Genomic DNA, 16088 nt, shown 5'->3' on the forward strand with positions numbered 1-16088 from the left:
AGGGCAAAAGGAGAAAGTTATCTTATTTTGTCCATTAAAACCAGTGTGTACCGGCACAAGCACTACCATGCATCATACGTTATTCAAACGTTCTATATGAAATGTGGACCCTTTCCAAGACCAAGTGGTAATTGTGTCATTTTTTTCTTCGGATGCAGCCCCAATTTGAGGAAATGGTTTGGAGTGTGCTTAAAGGCGTCTGTGCTGCAGGAGTGTTTGGAACCAACAAGGTTTGGCTCCGGGCTGCATGTCAACCTCACTTCAAATTATCCTCATTAACGACAATTCCAAGGGGAAATGGCCATTTGTACGTGTGTGATACTCTGGTGTACAGACTCTGTAATAGTCCTGGATGCACACCAGCATGAAAAGTGGCATTTATTAGTCAGGGTCACAGGTTGTACCGAACCGAGCTAGGCAGCCAATAGCAGCTCCTCTGGCTCCGATACTGTGGGAGAACCCAGGATTTGTTACTTGACGTCATGAACCGATGAATGGAGGAACACCCCAGTTACTGCCCTTATTTAAATTGTGGGTACATGAAAAATAAAGAGGGGGAAGGGTTTATCTGTGAAAACATGTCATGAATCTTTTTTGGCTTTTTATTTTCAAACTTGGAAAGTTAAAATAAAACTTCTACTTCAAAAAATCAGGGTGGATATATTAATATACTAAAAAGATAAAGGTTAACAACTACAACAATGGATTCATTATTTACAGCAAATTACATTAGCATGAGTCGGCATCCCTCTTCAAATGCCCTCCCAACTTCCATCCCATGAACACACACACTCCCTCCTTGAAACTCAGGCGAGAGAAAGCGAGACACAATGAAACTTGCACCAAAACTTGGCAGAGCTTCAAGTGAGAGCAAAGCGATGGACACAAAACTTGACATTAAAAGATTGTGGCTTAACACTGCTTGCTGAAATACTTTTCCAATTGCAGAGAGTTGCATCAACACTCCTTATAGAGGAGAGGTGGAACGAAGAGGGTACCCGCCATTATATCCCTCCCCTTCTTTCCGTCTCCCCCTATCATTTCCCAAGACTGTTTACCACAAACACAAGAGCAATGCTGCCTGAGCTCATTATGGACAGCCAAGCCGCAATATACTGCCAAGTCCTGCCCCACGGCCTGGGCCTAACTCTGTTGTCTTGGCAACCCAGCATCCAAGAACATGGAGCAGAGGGGGGGTTTGGTTGTGTGCTGGTGCTGGTTGTGATGTGTTGGGGGTTGGGGGTGGGGGGGGTGCATGATGTCATCCTGTAGCATGGAGGGGGCCAATCAAACCCTGAGAAAATTATGTCACCTTTTGTTGAGCTGGTCCATTCAGGGCTATAGAAGTGCAGTGAATTGAGAGCTGCAGAGAGGTCATTTTTCCCCTGAGCTGTGTATGTGTGTATGTGTGTGAAAAAAAGTGAGGGGAGGGAGGGGCGGGCAAGCAAGGAAGTGCATTGTTGACATGCTAATGTTGTTGACCGTAAGCAAGGCCATAAGGATGTCATGAAGCTCAACTTCCAAAACATCAGCACTGGAGCTTTCACACCCCTTTTCCTTTTTTCAGATGGCACTGACCTCGTCCCCCACAAATTTGATTCTTAATATGAGCCCTGTGATGCTTTGAATAACTTGTCAGGACATTGTCAAACGGCAGAATAAAAGCCTGAACACACAGCAATGGAGACTAGACCGCTTGGCTTTGTTTTATCACAGAGAGAAAGACAAGAATAAGCAACCCCTTGAGGAATAATTACCCCCTTAGCAACTCCACTACTCCCATCCCCCACCCACCCAAGCTAAACCTTATTGAATCACAGCTGAAATTGACAGTGAGAGACAGTTGAATGGGAAGTCACTGCTGAATTAAAACTAATTGAAAACAATAAGTGCATTTGTTGTGTATGCTGGAATGTCTTTCTACAGAAAACTGGCAACTTTGGGGATTTTTATCAACAACATGATAAAAACTCCCTGCAGTTTGACCTGTGCTGACCTAGACTGTGACATTAAACACTTCTCTGTCAACATCATACATACAAGATTTACAGAAAGTAAACTCAGCAGGCAAAAACACATGTTCCATGATGTCATCTTTTTTTCTGGAAAACAGCTTTGTGATAAATGTAAACTATGATTTTGTGCTAGATGTGCACTTTTAAATTTGATTCATTATTCCCACTGTGAAGTAAAACTGTGATTTCCAATAACAATTCAGTTTATCAACATTTAAATGTCACATTTCTCCACTTCCACTTTGAATTTCACTTTTATTCTGCATCTCATTTCCTGAACAGAGAAGACAGAAATAAAAAAAAAAAAAAATAGAGAGAGATAAAACTCCGGACAGTTCCCAGACAGTAACAAACTGGCAAGTTACTGGCCTTACTAGTAAAGAAGCCAGGATGACTCACAATAATAGCAGACACACATTTGCTGGCACACAACAAACATCATGAAATCATCTTATCAGTTATTAATCTCACAGATCTGCAGCTGTAATAACAATATAAACACACAACAGCTTGGATACACTTTGTTTTATTATTATTTCTGTTAATAGGGTTTCACAGACGCAACAAAAGTTATGGAGTTACAAATCATCATGAGAATAAGCAGCTTGACAGGGTTATTAAGCAATATGATGGGCTGTCAATCTGTCACAGTGAAATGCCGTGTCAATAGGAGAGGTTTTTGATTTGCATTCATCAGCACCTTTTAGATAATAGCTTCTTTGTTATTGACCTTAGAAGATGATTATGTACATTTCCAGGAATTATATGAGTAATTATTGCGTGGAATCTTGACCACATATGTATTTATTTGTCCTACAAAACAGTAGACATTTATTGTGCTATTCACCAGACAGAATGTGCCTGCGCTGTCGCAAGCGCTGCCTTCAGTTTGTTAAAATAGTCTTAAAAATGAAAATAGCATCTGATTATTTTCCATTTACGGTTCCAGCACTTGTTGATACGGGTCCCAGAATAACACAGTAAATGTCACAACTACAGTACAAGTGTATGAGCAACAGTGTGAATAAACAGTGGATATCAGAAGCAGATGTATATACAGGAAAATATTAATCCAGGTTCAATTAAGACAAAGTCAAATAATATGTAGATTCATTGTGGTGTCTATGGTAAACGCACATTCATCGAGTTTCGACTTTCCTATCGAGCACCTCCCCAGACAGGGCTGACTGATCTGTTCCATAATGTCTGAGCAGCAGAATACACTCTCCTGTCCTGCTGAGTTTATGTCACAGCTTCTCCAAGTCCAAGCTGCTGGCGCTGGATCCTGAGCGCACGATTGTCAGTGATGGAGCTCATGCTGTCAGCTGCCATGCCAGGAGCAAACATCTGCTGCAGGGGATTGCTGGTCCACAGTCCAAACCAGGATTTAGTATGATCCTAGAAACATAATACAGAAACTAATGATTGACTGAAGCCAAAAACCACTTGCAGCTTGAACAATGACACATGTTTCTCATACCCATTCTACAGAAAATTACAGGCTTTTCTGGCAATATCTTTTCTTAATAATGGAAGTAACTGTTAGCTCGAGTAAGCAGAGATTCACCCAAAACTGATCAACACAAACTTTTGCTCCACTGATTCCTTTAGCAGAACAGATTTGGCTGCTATCACAAACTTTCCATACAAAAAAAAAAAAGGGCCTGAGGATTCAAACTGGCATAAAGAAGTTTCAGATGAACCACCCAGAGCCTCATCCACAGCCGAAATTATCACATTATGAGTGGTGGCAAAATCCAGGCTGTGTGTTTTGTGTCCAGCATTGTGGATACGAAACAGCGAGCCTGCTCATTGTGCAGCTGGAACTGGCTATTTTTCAGTCCAATACCAGAATTAAGATGTCAGTCTTGTATAGTTTAGGCCAAAAAAGAAAGAAAAAAAAAGAAAAGAAAGAAAAGTCTCATTTCAGGACATGAAATATCACTTTTGTGTGTGTGAACAGATCATGAAGAAGATAGCAAAACTGATTGCTATCCAGAACAACAGCTTGGATGATAATGACGTTGTCCTCTCAGAGTACCGTGGATCTGTGTACAACAGATGCTTCTTCACAACAACGTCAGAACATCCCAAGGTGAGGTAATGCAGGTAGGTGGCCCCTTGACAACCCTGCTCTGCTTTACCTGTTGCTTAAGCATACAACCTCCCACATAATGACATAATGTTGTCTGCCCCTACACACACCATCCACTCAGCCCTGCTGGTTGTCATGGCAGCAAAGTGGCAGGACCGGCCCGTCCTGCCCGTTCCTTGCCCGGGGAAGGAACAACATGTCAGAGGATAAGTAGTCATCCATCAATGTCTCCCATCTACTTTCTGCTTGTCTGCACCTCTGAGCTGGTTTACCTGCGAGGAGTCACGTTCCACCAGTGTAAAGGATGTGGCCTCACTCTCTTGTACTCATTCTTCATTTCCCTCCTCCAGCACTTCTTTCTCCTTCCCTTGGGCCTCATACATCACTGTCTATTTCCAGCTTGCTTCCCCTGGCTTAAGCTACAACCACTCTCTGGCTTTTTGTCAACACTGTTATTATCTATCCCTCCTTTTTTTTTATTTTTTTTTTAAGTTGTACGCTTTTTCAGCTTCACCTCTCAACAATCATTCCCTTTACCTGATTTTCTCTATCTCTCCTTTGCCCTCCATTCTGGTTTTTCCCTTCCCACGTTTCTCTCCTATGCCTCACCTTGGAGCAGAGCCAGTAGAGCAGCATCAGCACACAGGACCAGGTCCCAACCTGCCTCTGAGCCTCAGCCTGCCCGCGTACGTCTGTCTGTGCCTGGAGCTGCGACTGAGGCTGTCACCCTATCTCCCTCCCTCATCAGCACATCTACTGTACCTGTCTGCTGGCTCGCTGCCATCCACACACACAGTCCCGCTTCATTTACTGAGAGAACCAGGTAGAAGAAGGAGGACAAAAAAAAGAAAAGATAATGCAAGCCTAAAATCTACAGAAAAAGACTACTCATGTTGGGGTCAAGCATGTATGACCTCTATTGAGAACACCCACAGCTACCCTGAGAGGCGCACATATACAGAACCACTCATTCAGCCTTCTGGCTGCCCTGTACAGTCCCATCAACAGGTTTCTTTGATGGCCACCGACTCTGTGGTGGGCCATCAAAGCATATCTTCATTCAGTTCCACTGAAAGGATCTGAGGCTCCTGAGAGAAGCTGTGTTTGAAGTGATATCTCTGTGCCACTGCATTCTTTACCTTGCTGTCATGACTTGAGTTACACAATATATTAAAAAAAAAAAAATTAAAAAAAAAGCAAGAACATGGGCATGAAGCCAGTGCCGCCACCCTTATCATGTCTCTTCTACATGTGAACTACCACTGCTACCTGTTTGATCAGTGAGTGTACCAAACTCAGGTTGTTTATGGCAACTGTCTGTGATCATAATAAGACTGTCAGCGATCATATATTCCACTGAAGGAAGATCAAACAAAAATCAGAGTCATCCCTACCTGTTGAATCCCTTGAGATCATGTTTCCATTAGTCAACCTCTTCTTGTTGCTCATCTGAGATCATCTGAAAAAGATAAAGGATAGGGGAAATGAAATGATTCAGCAAGGGGCTCATTCAAGTGTAAACATAAAGGTTGACAAAAAAATGAGGAATCAGATTTAAATCAGTCGAACTCTGCCTAAACCTGCATTAACAATCCAACTACAATTTATTTCTCAACAGTAAACTGAGAGGAAATAGTTCTGTTTATCTGTTTTCATAGGTGAAATGAGTTTATAGTGAAGCAGTTTCAAAACTTTATTATTTAACAAAATTAAAAAGAACAAAAACACACAAAAAAAAATGCATTGATTCGTTTTTATGTTCCTGTATTTTTTTTTTCTTCATACTACTAAACATTATTCTAATAAAACAGGGACACACACTCTCACATGCTCTTATTGCCTTTTTGTCACACTATTTTTAAGGCTCTCGCTCAACCACACTTGTTTTATAATGACCACATGACTCAGACCTTCTCCAGTATCTTCACAGAACATTTAAAAAGTCAAACCTGAGGTAGCCACATAGATCACCCTAACTCTGTTTTATGTAAATCTAAGGTTTCAGCAGAGCTCTGCAGTACCTGGCAGTTCAGGAGAATGGAAGCAGTCAAAGCAGTCAAAGGGGCTTTTCCATTGTACCAATTAAAATTTACTTGGTGGACTGGTTTTATTTTATAAGGTCAACAGGTTCAGGTAGATACTGGATCAAGGAACTCGCAGGTTTCCTCATACAGACATGTTTGTGCTCTCTGGACCAATGACAGCTTGGGTCCCTCTTCATCCAATCACAGACAAAGGTGCTCTCTGCTTCTGAGTTTCACTGTCCCAGACCTGTTACCTTGGAAACAAATGGACTGTTTCCGAGTGACACAAAGCCTGAACCTAAGAACCTCCTTTCAGGTTGAAAGCTCCAAGAGTTGAGGGGGAAACAGCAATAACAGGACGGCGGGGAGAGAAACTGAATACCAGCAAATTGCTTCCCAGAGTTTCTGGAGGACATGGTAAAATAATTCTTTCTTTCCTCTCCCTTTTAAAATACCTTTCCCTGGCACCAGGCACCATAGGTAGTTGTGTGCTGGTCCCATTTCTTTTATATCCCTTCTTATATTTCCGTTTTTTTTCTAGCTATCGTACTGAGCTAAGTGAGTTATCATGTACACCAGCAGGCTGGAGCTGCATGTGGCTAGGCTAAGCCTCCAGATGAGGTAATGTTTACGGGGTTGGTGAGCCAGGAGAAGGGTTGGTCAGGTCTTGATTAGCTCAGGGGTAGGGGCTCTCTCTAATATTGGACACCCCTTTGTGTGGTGAGATTACTACCTTATGAAAAACTGCCCCTGCTGACACGCCTGATGGGATCAGAGCTTCCTGCCCGCTGCATCGTCCTACTTATGAGCTCTCCACACATGGGAGAAAAAACACACAGCCACACACACAGCCACACACACACAGCCATACACACACACACACCTCTCAGGAAAGACAGACGTGAACTGTGAGAGATCATATGTACAACTCATATGTTCTGTACATGCTTACGTGTAAACAAGCATGTACACAGACACACCAACAAGCGCACACATGGCTGCAAACATCACCTCTTCTCTTCCACTTGTGTATGTCATGACCACAACTGATGACCCCCAGATGGAAAACAACCTGCATTTATTAACAAGGCCAGATGACACACAAACGCACGCTCACACACGCTCACTTGCTTTTACTGTGATCGTCTCCTACGGCCACTCTCCAATGAAAATCACATGATGGACCGCATCCAGCTCTGAAAAAACCACCAAGAATCTCCACCCCGAAAAAACATCAACAAACAATGTTAAAAAAACAGAGAGGATTCAGAGGCAAAGCTTTCAGGGGATTTGATGCTAGCAGCCCTCTAAAGAGGGCTGAGGCTATAGGATGATTTCAATTATTTGATATAAATTCTGATGGTCCATTAGTTCAAAATAAAGCTCTGATTATATGAGATGTGTAAACAAAGTTGCAAACAAAACCTGCATCGGAGTCTGAAGCAGAGCTGTACTTTTTTCCAGATGCGTAATCGAGTCTTAATTAGCAGTGGCCTTACTTTCATGTAAGCTTCCCCAACTAAATCTCATTTAAAACCAAGAACAACTAAAAGCAGCATTTTGGTTTCTTCAACCACACAGCAGACTTCAACACCTTTCTATTTCTACTGTTGAGGAGCCTGCACTAACAAATGCTCATATTTCTGCAGCGCTCTTTGTGAAAACAAATAAATGCTGGAAGGTGCACACACACACACACACACACACAGGACACTGGCACAACCTTGCGCCAGTGGTCCTTTAAACCAGTCATGTGAAACGACCCGTTCCTTTCTGCAAATCAGATTACATCTCCAAGCTGAGGCCTGCAAGCCCCCCCACCCCCCCACACACACACTTAAAGCACAGTGCTCAGGTCCACACAACACACACTCACACAAACACACACATGCACACAGCTTAATCAGATTTTGCCCCACAAACTTTTGTTTCTTTGTGAATGTACGCAACCTGCTAGTTATCAGCCAGTACCAGAAATACTGGCTCAAAATATGCATATGAACTTACAGGACACAGTAAATATACAGCATGCATGGAGTATATACAGTACACTAAAATGAGAGCAGCTAAGGCCGCAGATGCCCTTGAATGAAAACAAAACAAAACAATTTCTTTGTCAAAGAAAATCATAGAGGGCTGTGATAAGCCTCCTTTCAGCAGCGCCTGACTGCTGTTTGGCAGCTCTGCTATGGAATGAGCACATGTGGAAACATGTTTATAGTGTGTTTAGCAGGAATGCAAACGATAGATGATTCGCAAATGATTCAAGTCCTATTCAGGTTATCAAGCACTGATGTCTGAAAGCAGGGAGGTGTAGAAAACTAATTTCTTCTGCTTCAATTATAGTCAAATTTGCCTGTGTTGATGATTTTTTATTTTTAACAAGCTTATTATCCCATTGAGAGACTGAGTTAGCAGATAAACACATGAATGGTTGAAGTGAGAGAGATAAAATGTGGTGAGCATGTAAATCCTTTCATTCCATTTTCTTCTATGGTGCCGAGCACTTTTGATGTCGTAGCACATTTTAGATTCAGTAATTTAACGTGTAGCTATCCCAGTTTTCATAGTACAAAAGAAGCTAGCTGGCTGGCTGCTGGTGGACTGTTTGGCTTAATCATACCCAGACAGTTGGAGGAAGTACAAGTCTCTGTCCCTACAGGATCTACATTAAGTCTCCACTCCTCTAATCAGAAAGCCCTTCAACTACATCAGCATGTCCCTCTGGCCCCAACCGACAACCAAATCTCATTTGTCTTTACAACTTTTTAAGGAAACCTGAATTACTTCTCTATCAAGTCTGGAAAAACAATCACTGCTGTCTCAGTGTTCATTGTAATGAACAAAGTCCTTCATAGATCAGCTGTTTGTCTGTGCTCCTTTTGCCCTTGGTGCCATGGAAGACACAGGGTGGGAAGTTCTGGGTGGCAGAAAGCTGAGATAGTTGTGGCCACAATGGGGTGCCAGGACTCTGTCAGTCAGCCCAACTCCAGTTCAACTCAAGCGGGTCATTCTCTCTTCACAGTGACATCTGAGAATACCAGTGATGGAGACCAGCAGTGAGGGGAATAGAGGAGCGGAGGGACCTTGCCCTGGGTTAGATTGCACTGGGTGCTCAGATAAGACGACAGGAAAGGGCAGATTTGGGCAGGGAAACAGGGGAAGCTGGCTGAGTCTACTGTTACCAGGAAGAGCTCACTCATCCCTCAGATCACCTGCCACACCTGTGGAGGCCAGGATCTGGTTCACAGTGCCACCAGCCAGGAGCTGGGAATTGGTCACCAAAGCCACAGATTGGACTTAATGTAAACTGATGTGGGGTTACTTCTACAGCAACTGTGGACAATAAATTATTTACAAAGCATACCAGGTTTTAAGATTTCGAACTCCAGGTAGCCATTGGTTTTTCATTAATTTCAGTACAGAAACAAAACTTGCAGGGAGACTTTAAACATGCACATAACATTTTCTCAAAGATTGTCCGTCCTTTTTGGTGCCTTCAGGGACACTTGAACATTTGATAATTGAAAAGCAGTAAAATGTGACAACAGCAATGTGACACTAACTTAAAAAAAAAGAAAAAAAAAAGGGCAAGCAGGTTTTATATCACCACAGGTTGATTTTCATACCATACTGAAGTGAATGGAAGTCTGTAGCATTATAGCCTTTCAAATTGAAGGATTTGCAATTGTTTTCTATTTTATATGATTGTTAATTAAATATATAAAGGTTCTGACAAAATGAGCAAGAAGGGCTCTGGTAAGTTATGATAGTATTTGTCATAATTTTGACTCTATGATTCTATATAAGCAAAACTGATTAAGTCATAGATCAATAAATCAATCAAAAACCTGTGAGGCTAACAAATTTGTGGATATGGAAAAGCTGTGATGTAACTAAGAAGACATATGGTCAGCCTTACATTCCTGCCAACACACACACACACACACACACACACACACAAACACAAACACAAACACAAACACTGGTAAAATAAACCACAATGTAGTGTCTTCATCTGGAGTGCATTTCCTGTCCACCGGGTTGGCAAATGGCCACCGGTTCCTGTTTTACACCACAGCATCTCTCAGTTGTACCTCAGAAACAGAAACAAAGAGACAACGGTCTGAAACCAGGACAGAACTTTGGTGACAAGCAGAATGACCTTAGACTTCTGTTCTGTGGGTGTTGAAATCTAAAGCAATGAGATATACACCACACATCTGGGAAAACCTTACACAGGGGATTATGCTGGTTTATTATAGTTTTGATAAAGCACAGCAGCCAGTTCTGCTTAATTCTCTCAACAAGAAGAGGTGTAATCATCGGTGTCATGTGCTGATCCAAAACTCACTTTTGGAATGGAAATTTAAGAGGATAATAAAGTTACATCAAGCAGCTCTTTAATAAGACAAATTAGACAGCTCAACCCTTGGTGAATGTACTGCGGAAAAAACCTAATTTGTGTGCTGAGTTTTACAAGGTCAGAAGCGAGGACACGGTTTTATTCAGCAGCAACAGCGGTGATGAATCAACTACAAGAATGTCACCCAGTAATCTTCTATCTTCTTTTCTAACCCAGCAGAAGTAGTGACCAGGAGTGGTCACAGGAGCTGTGAAATGTTAGTTTTAGAGTGAAGGTAAACAGCCTCTCCCATGGTGGGCCTGTACCCTACACAGAGTAAGCACATGTTTCCCATTGTGGTTAAAAGGGAAGGGGATTAAAGTGTAGTGCAGCCGGAGCCACAGCTATACACCCCATGGTGGGATCACAGTACTCACAGGTCTTTCAGTACTGCTGATGCAGCCCAGTTGGAAGTGGCTGGTGTGTAGGAAGAGGCCATGGTCAGATCTATCAGATGGACTAGCCAGGGTCCTCTTGAGCCTGAGTCTGAGGCCTTTCTTTGGGGCTGAGGGGGCAGGCATGTTACCATGTTGACAGAACTGCCTGACTGAGGCTGGCAGACACTCACACAAACACAGGGTAGGTAAGGATTATGAAAAGGTGTTGAAATGGAGCGGATTTTGGTTTTCAGGGGCCCAACACTGTCCTTATGTTAAGAGATCACCTTCTAGACTCATATTAACAGAAGCAGAGATAGAGAAAAAAAAGAAATGAAGGCAGGGTTAAACTGAAAACAAAAGTAAAAAGAAAAAAAGTAATGCGTGGTTGGTTTTGGCTGCCGAATATGAGGGTTTCACCCCAGGGCCCCGGGGTCAAATAGGCCACAATCAGGTACCACAGGGGAAACAGTTAAAGCAGGAGACTGTGACTGTGCAGCCAATTAAAGGACACTTTATAAAGGCAAAAAGTGCAAGGGACATTGAGGAAGATATGCATAGTGGAGCATATCTGCACTTACCAAAAACTGCCAATTAACCAACACCCCATGAAGCTCAGCTGTGACCGCTTCAGCTGGAGAGCTTCCATGTGCAGTGAGTAAAACTTCTTTCTGTGCAGGGTAGGAGGGGATGTAGAGGGAGGGTCAAACATTCACCCTGTCAGTCTCAACCGATACTAGCGCCTCCACTGAGCAGTTTTAGGGATTGATGGTTTGAGGCTTTACTGAGCAACCTGATTTTCAAAAATAGGTCACAAAGATTATGACTTGAACTTGAGCGCTCTAAGACCTGACTTGTCTTGAAGTTTGAAAGTAAAACAGGCAAGTCTCAAGATTTGACCTGAGAAAATTTTAAATCACATAATCAAAAAAATAAAATAAAAACATGACAGTGTTCTGCTGGTTATTGCATAACTACACACTTTGAATATTTCAAATCAGTGAGCCTGTGGAAAGGACTTTATCTTAGCTTTGTAACACTATCAGCACAGAATGGAAATAAAAATGTCCAAATGCTGCCCTATTTTCACTTGCATCTTGACTTGCAAATTGCTTATGGAGACTTGTGACTTGATTCCAATGTGCCCTAAATGACTTGAAATCAAGTCCAGTACACTTTGCTCCACCCAGTGAAATGGGATTATCTCCCAGACAAGTTCAAGTCAAAAAAATGAGGAACTGTCATTCTTAACCTTTTGGCCTCAAAGCCCACACACATAAACATAGATAATTACATGCTACACGTCTGTCAGTCTTACAGCGTTGGTGTATCTGCTTCTGTGTATGTTTGTGGGAGGAAATGGGGAGCAGGGGATTGTCTGCAGGGCCTAAGTGTTTGTGCAGATTTGCAGGACTTTCTCACCCACAAAAACACTGTGTGGGTGAAAGAGTACGGCACGTTAATGAGCATGTGCGTGCTCGTGTTTTGAAACTGGAAACAGATTTATGTAGTGTTCGGGATCAGCTCTTTAAAGGTCATACCGAACAAGTTAGCTCTGCTCAGTAAACCCTGTTCCCTCTCTGATCCAGGTGACTCTCGGCCAATAGTTTCATGACACACGGGGCAGACACATAACCACAACTCTGACCACCTTCTCCTCTCTTCATGACATCAGTATATTTCCGATTCCAATGACGCCACACTGACATTCAGTGTCGTTGATTAATTGGTTCCTACAGGGCTCTAAGAGTTTCCGTTAAATGACAAAAAACACTTTCTGGAGCTCTGAATTGTTTGATACAAACATGCCTCCTGCCGCAAGCAAGGTCACAGCGCAAGATGCCCTGGCATGGGATAAAATATCAGCCACAGAGTTTTCGTACTGACACTGATCACAGCGTTACAAAGCGTTCGAGGGTCAAACTCCCTTGATTACAAATATCCTTTAGCAACACATGTGAAAAGGCAAACACACTTAAACACACATTTATGCATCGGCGCACAAGCCCAGAAGCATGCCATTGCATGCACTTGTGTGTGCACATATTACCCCATGCACACATTAACAAACCCCACAAAACCGCTAATGTAAATGTCAGGGACTGCAAGGGTGGAAAAAGGTGGGATGAGGAACATATCAAGGCTAATCCGGCCAGGGATTAGGAGCGGGCAAATATCACTAATAATAAACAAATGACTAACATTCCCGGTGTGTGTGGTTACAAGCCCCCGGGCTGCAGCTAGAGCCCAGCAGGGTCTGGATCCAATCCCTGCTGTTTATCAGTGCAAGCAGAAGCTGTCACTTGTGAAACCTCCATGACAAACACTTGGGGGGGACAAACCCAGAATGGGAAACAGAGCAGTCCAACCAAATCACTCCTCCCACTTTGATTTACAGCTAAGACCTCAAAGATCATAGCTTAATATTCTGACTGAAATGGCCATTTTGTTTCTACTCCATTATTCACTCTGACAAACCTTCTTGTTGGCCATTTTCTATGAGATGACAACTTGATATTTTCTCTCTCTCTCTCTCTCTCTCTCTCTGACTACTCCTACAGACATTACATTAGACACAATAAAGTGTCTTATGATTTAGGAGAATACACCTCAGAGGGCATCTTATTCTTTGAATTTAAAATATATTATATGATTCAATGCAGTTTAAAGGAGCTATTTGTAAGTTTTGCTATTGCTACATAGCCAACATTAGTATTAACATCTCTTTACTTGCCAGTCTAGGAAAAATGTAGCGAGTTCAGCATCTAACTTCATTCCTTTACTTGTCAAGAGCTGTCTCCCACAGTGGAAAGCAACCCTTTTTGTTTTGCTTCTATATTCTTCTACTGAAGTTAGCATGCTAGCCTCGGCCCGTTTGGCCCCGTTGGGTGTATAACCACGTTATGTTGAATATGTAGCAATAGCGGAATTTACAAATTTCTCCTTTAATATATAGCAAGCAGTGATTTAAAACAGTGATTTATGCAGCACTGTAAATATTAGTCAATTTAATCAGTTGGTTTATCGAGAGAAAATTAACTTTCACTTCTCCCAGTATCCCAGATGTGAGCAGTTGCTGCTTTTCTGTGCTTTATGCTTTTACATGAAATATATATTTGGGTTTAGGATTCCTTAGTTAAACAAAACAGTTGATTCTGAAGACTGAGACATTTTAATGGACATTTCTTAATGCTCAAGAGCAAAAGGCATTTTATGTCACAAGTCAACACAAGACAGGCAGCAGAGCAGCACACCTGTTTAGCATATTGACAAATATTGATTGCTTGTCTAGGCATCACCATTGAGATTATTGCAGAGGAATGTTGGACAGATAGAAGTAATTGGCCATAAATTCCCTTCAGATGTAACAGGGTTGGTTAATTAGCAGCATGTGATGAAACCAAGATCAAAGGTAAAGCAGTGAAAGCAGGTTGTAATTTGGTCGCTGCAGTTTTCTGCAATGATGAAATAGTGCACAAGAGGAGAAAGGGCTTCCACTAGAAATGCAGACACAGCATGTTTCCCCCATCTCTTCTCTTTTGTGCTATGTGACATCAGATGAAATGCTCCACTAAGTCTTAATTTAGGTGGATGTTCGGAGGCCTTAATCTCACTCTGTACATGGGTGTGCGTGTCTGTGAGTATGCTGAGAGGTAAAGTCTTCCCTTTGCTCTAATCCACCTATTTTGTTTCGGTCCACTGTTCAGAATCAAGGTGGAAAAGTGCCGAGACTGCAACGTTTTGCCTTCTCAGTCTGTCTGGCCCACACTGCTTTACCTGCTGAGCCCAGAGACTCACCAAGCCTGAAGGACTCTGTTGCTTTAACCCTGTCCCTAAGCATGTCCCTGGCCAGCACAAAAGCCATCTGGGGTGCAGCTGAGAGCTTTAGCAACAAAATAACTCTTTCAATCTGCACTCTGCATGGTTCTGACTGCAGGGCGTTGAGGTCGCCAATACCAAGACTCTTACCGGACCTCCTCCTCTTTCTCCTCCACCCTTCTAATCCTGGCCTACATGACTGACTCCAACTGAAAGCCCCACACGCCAGAGGTGGGAGCCAAAAGCACTGTGAGATTCAAAAAAGACCACCTGCTCATCAAACTAAATTGCACTCACTGAAGGCAATGGGGAATAGAATAGAGAGAATGAAAAGGAGGGGAGCAAGAGGGGAAAAAAATGAGTAAGAATAAAAAGAAAGACAAGTCACCGCTCTCCCTCTGTGATCTTGGCAGACAAAAGAACAAATTGCATTTCTGCGTCATGGCACCCGAGGGTCAAAATCGGCAAAGGCTCCCACTCAATGCTGTTTGTGGGTGAGCATGTTGATATAGGTTCCATCAGTTCCCACAAGAGAGCCAGAGAGGTGCACAGGCCTACCTTTAAGCCTTTCATCTTGGCTTCTTTTGTATTCCGCTACACTTGTGTGTGTTGTCTCTCTTCTCTATTGGGTAGAATTGACTGTTATTATTCCAAACAGCATTATCTTTATTAATGCCACAGGTCTCAGGACTGTGCACTCCCTGGGAGCCAGGTCTGGACAGAGCTGCAACCAATCTCCCTAGATAAAAGCTCAGTGGAGAGCTGTATGCAAGCCAGACAGCTTGGACAGGCCTTCATCCTCCCTCCTCATTCTCAGAGAGAGGTATAGTCCCTACAAAGACTAAGATATGGCTTTAATCTTAGCACTTTGAGTCAGACAGAAACATTTGAACTCGGAGCAGCTCTCTGCAAGGCTATCAGAAGTCACTTGGGGTTGTTAGCCACTAGTCAGAACAAACAATCTGTATTATTAGCAAATACATTTATATAATATTTGAAAAGTGCAAAAAGAAAATCATCCATAATGAAAAAGTTTCTAAAACCTGGAAACTGAAGGAAAGGTTTTGGACTCATGTACAAACTTTTCAGGTTATAAATCATGAACACTATATCGTGTGGTGCTACAGTTTATGGGGTTGCCCTCCACCTCTACCGCGGCTTATACTGTCGGTGGCTCATATGTACCTGGAGCCGAGGCTGTTTCCCAAAGTCGGCCATGTGTGACGAGTTATTTTAAAGGTGGTGTGGAGAGCTGACGTGTGGCCAGGCCAGGGCAGGGCAGCGGCTGGGGTCTCGGCTTAGTGCCTCAAGCCCCTCGCTCCAGTGGTCACACAGCATCAGCTCCCGGCCCGA

At 42.8% G+C, this 16088-nt stretch overlaps 1 long non-coding RNA gene across 2 annotated transcripts in view; it reads right to left on the reverse strand.

The window, feature by feature from the left end:
* Positions 1-2525: 2525 nt before the first annotated feature.
* LOC130184805 (uncharacterized) overlaps positions 2526-16088 on the reverse strand; it is a 114943-nt gene continuing 101380 nt past the window's right edge. For both annotated transcript variants that reach the window (XR_008830048.1, XR_008830047.1), the window contains exons 7-8: positions 5505-5569; positions 2526-3413 (exon numbers count right to left, since the gene is read on the reverse strand). This is a non-coding gene — a long non-coding RNA (uncharacterized LOC130184805). The remainder of the gene's footprint in view (positions 3414-5504; positions 5570-16088) is intronic.

The sequence above is a fragment of the Seriola aureovittata genome, chromosome 17 (assembly GCF_021018895.1).
Source record: "Seriola aureovittata isolate HTS-2021-v1 ecotype China chromosome 17, ASM2101889v1, whole genome shotgun sequence".
Lineage (NCBI taxonomy): Eukaryota > Metazoa > Chordata > Actinopteri > Carangiformes > Carangidae > Seriola > Seriola aureovittata.